This window comes from Oncorhynchus nerka, unplaced genomic scaffold (genome assembly GCF_034236695.1).
Source record: "Oncorhynchus nerka isolate Pitt River unplaced genomic scaffold, Oner_Uvic_2.0 unplaced_scaffold_5823, whole genome shotgun sequence".
In the NCBI taxonomy this organism is placed as follows: Eukaryota; Metazoa; Chordata; class Actinopteri; order Salmoniformes; family Salmonidae; genus Oncorhynchus; species Oncorhynchus nerka.
The window spans coordinates 6,695-10,680 of NW_027035490.1; the positions used below are offsets into that span (position 1 = coordinate 6,695).

At 43.8% G+C, this 3,986-nt stretch overlaps 1 long non-coding RNA gene across 2 annotated transcripts; it reads right to left on the reverse strand.

Annotated features, from left to right (window-relative positions):
* Window positions 1-249: 249 nt before the first annotated feature.
* On the reverse strand, window positions 250-2,515 carry LOC135566331 (uncharacterized). Of its 2 annotated transcripts, XR_010462042.1 has the most exons (5): window positions 2,253-2,515; window positions 2,139-2,174; window positions 1,486-2,040; window positions 1,115-1,204; window positions 250-1,020 (listed from the first exon to the last, which is right to left on the reverse strand). It is a non-coding gene; the product is annotated as an uncharacterized LOC135566331 (long non-coding RNA). The 2 variants fall into 2 exon arrangements; XR_010462041.1 differs by lacking the exons at window positions 2,139-2,174; window positions 2,253-2,515 and having other exon boundaries at window positions 1,486-2,132.
* Window positions 2,516-3,986: the final 1,471 nt, after the last annotated feature.

The following is a 3,986-nucleotide window of genomic DNA, read 5'->3' on the forward strand; positions in this document are numbered from 1 at the left end:
TTAAAGGAGGACAGTTGTTAAAATGACAGATGTGGGGCATTTCGTGAAATTGTACTTCAGTATGGTTTCATAAACAAAGACATGCTGATGTGCCAGAATATTAAGTATCACATTGTCATAAGTATCAAAACTGTAAAAACAATATGTAGCTTTTCTGCAGAAAGAACCAGCCTCATAAATTTATGACTTTATCCTTTTTCTTCAGTGTGGCCCTAGTACTCTGTCATATAAACAAATACACATTCCATATGAATATAAAAACACAATGTGTAACATTATGTTCCTTTATTGAATAAGGACAAAACAATGCAGGTAAGCCATCAGCTCCTTTCGAAACTGAAGTCACAGTGACTCTACAAGATGGAAAGCACAGAATCCAAGCATATTATACAAAATGATACATACACATTCAAAGGTCTGTATATAACACACCCTGCATGTCTGCACACTAAAATAAATGCAGGACAAATCCATACACATCAACTGAACAGACAAATGAATGGATGCAGTAGCCTCCCTGCAGCCTTGTATTACACACAGTATACCGCACAAACATCATAAGAGGCCAAATTCGTCAAAAAACGAACCCAAAAAACCCAAATTCCTCTGCCACCGCAGGACATATTTAACCAAAATTGAAAGCACACATACTAACTAAAATAATTCAACACATATTGGTCCCTCAGCAGCCGACCACTGTCGTCATCAGGAAGATTGCCGGATTGTCCCAGTCCATGGCTGGTGGCACTCTGGGGGCCCTCTCCTTCCTCAGGCAGGCCACATTGTGGAGGACAGCACAAGCCACAGTAATATCACATGCCCTAACAGGGCTGACCCTTAATTTGTGAAGGCAGTGAAAGCGTGCCTTCAGGAGGCCAAAGGTCATTTCAACTCTGGCCCTGGTCCTGGCATGGGCATGGTTGTAGGCCTGCTGTGCTTCCTGGGGGTCTGTGAAAGGTGTCAGGAGAAAAGGCTGGCAGCCATACCCCCTGTCTCCCAGCAACACACCAGAGAATTCACCTGTCAACACAAAATCTCATCATTACTACCTCATAAACACAGTGATATTCTTGACACAGCCATGATGGTTATAAATAGGGGTTGTGTGGCTTACCTTGTGATAGGCACTGATAGATTGGAGTCATGGACTGAGCCAGGCCATTTTGCCACAACATTGCTGATCACAGTCAGCATTGCAGACCATCTGAAATCATAAGATGAGGAATATTACACCAATCAATGCACATCACTGGCAATGCAGAGTGTTCGTCAATGGACAATATCAAAAAGTTATGTTCACCTGAACATTAATGCTGTGAAAGGATTTCCTATTCACAAAATCGGCCTCATGGGCACCTGAGGGGGCTTTTATCCTTATGTGTGTGCAGTCCACTGCACCAATGACATTGGGGAAACCTGTCACACAAAGTAATGAGTATCCTACTATGTGTTAACAGTTGTCCTGTAATTTGTAGATCCTCTTACCTGCAATCCTATAGAACTCCTCTTTGATGTCACAGAGTCTTCTGTGGCCAGGGAAGGAGATGAAGACATCTGCTAATGCTTTGATAGCCAGACACACACTCCTTATTGTGCGGCAAATTGTGGCCTTGTTCAGCTGTTCTGCATCCCCCACTGAGTACAGGAAGGCTCCACTAGCAAAAAAGCGCAAGGCCACACAAACCATTTGCTCCACACTCAGTGCATGGCTCCGTGCAGTGCGGTGCTTAATCCTGGGACCCAGTAGTCTGCATAGATACCTGATGCCATCTGCAGAAAACCTGTATCTTTCATATAGATGGTCATCAGGGAAGGCCAGTGGGTACAACCGGTCCCTGAAGACCCTTTCTCGCCTGAAGGCTCTCCTCAGCACAAGTGCTTCTTCATCCACCACATCTCGCACGAATGGGCATGCCATTGTCAGAGCAGAAAGGAACACACAATTTTGGGCCTTCATATAGGCTAGTGGCCACACCTGGTGCTGGGGGGGTAGGCAAAAGAGGGTGATGCCTTATAACGATGACTTGGTTGTACTGATTGCTGGGAAAATAAAAAAAACCTTAGAAAGATGCCACCGTCCTGTGTGCTCACAATAAGAGCTCATATGTCATGGCTCACTTGACTTTACGAGAATATACCTAATTTTTATTTTGAGCTGTGTCATCTTCTTGGAGCTGGGGAGGAAAGAAAAATAATGATTAATACATTTGTGTTACAGTTAGCATACAGTGTACATTGAAGGCATATCTCACCTCCCTCTCAAGTTTTTTATTTCAAGGTCCAGTTTCCTAATTGTCCTCTTTTTATTTCGGACTCCAGTGCAAGATTTTCCATCTTTTTCTTCTTGTACTGAATGTCTATGTCTGCCAGTTCTATTTGGCGCCGGAGGTGGTTGCCATACAACTTTCTGATAGCTTGTGAGCTCTGTGAACACAATACAATTAGCGCAGCTGGAATTTGGCAGGATGTGGTGTCCTTTTATTAATACGCACTATGTTGCCAGGCTGGTTTTCCCACTGTATAGCATCTGGGTCCTGTAAAAGAAATTAGATTTTTTGATTTTGATGAGGACTCCTCACCATTGTAGAGTAAATAGTACTTTCACAGTCTTAACATGATACCTCATGCCTTCTGGAATCCAGAGAGATGGTCTCCTCCTCATCATCGTCTCCATCATGTGCTGTTGCTGCTGCACTGGGGCCTTCACCCTATCACATTTAATCGGATTCATATTGAAGCTAGTAGACAAGACATGCCAGGCCTACAGTATGCCTTTGATGGAGTACTCACTGGATCAGCATCGTCTGGTGCTTGTGCTGGTGGCTCTAACAGGAACACAGTGCTGCCAGGCACTGCAAGGCAATAGGTAAACCAAAGTCAGACAGTCCAAATTGATTCAATATGAATGTGGTTGTATCCCATGTAGAGATGGAAGGACATACCTTGAATGAAGCGGGTGGCATCTTGGGAGGAACCTATGCTCGTCTCTTTCCCCCCAGGGATCCCCTCTAAGACGGGCCTGCCTTTATTTAGCTCCAAGGCCATGTCCTCTGCTGGGGTAAGGTCAGCCTTTGGTGACCCACCACCCGTGCCTTGTCTGTGGGTATTCTTTTTCACTGCTAAAACAGTACAGACAATGTGTGAGCAGGCACCTTCTGGGTACAATATATGCTTGTGCTTTGTTAAATATTAGTCAGGGACCATACCATTCTGCAGAATGTTCTTGTATTTGATTTTGACCTGCTGCCATGTCCGTTTTGGCCCGTTCATGTTTAATCTACACACACACACACACACACACACACACACACACACACACACACACACACACACACACACACACTTAATGGAGTCACACTGCAAAAAATTACTTGGTATTTTTGTCTTGTTTTCAGTAAAAATATCAAAAAATTTATCATAGCTTTATACAGTGTGATGGAGTTACTTTACACAATTTCACTCATATCTGCAGTGCATTTCAATTAAAAATTTAACCGTTTCATAATTACAGTACAACTGCATTTTTGGAGATGTGAATTAAATATTTGAATTGTAATTGTGATGTTTCAGCGGAGCGGTGAGTGTGTAATTGTGCACTACTTACGCATTCAGGCGGTCTGCAATACTTTGCCACGCTTTTTCTCTTTGCTTTATCACTGTGGCGGTGTTGCCTTTCTTCTTAATTATATCTTTTACCTCCTCGTATGCCTCCATGAGGATTTGTGCTTCCGACGGGGAAAAGTACGCGGCTCTAGTTGCCATGGTAAATCAGTTAATCTGTGATCTGTGGCGGGGTCTATTTGAGTGAGCCGTGAGCGCGCACCTATCCAGGATTGGTTTCACCTGGCTTAATGAATCCGTGTCTGCTCATCCTGGCTTGGTCTTTGTGCAACCAATTAAGCCTGGACGCACATGTTTTGGCTTCATTGAGCTCAGCTGAGTCATTTATCCCGGATGTCTTAATTCTACTTTTGTGCAACAGGCCC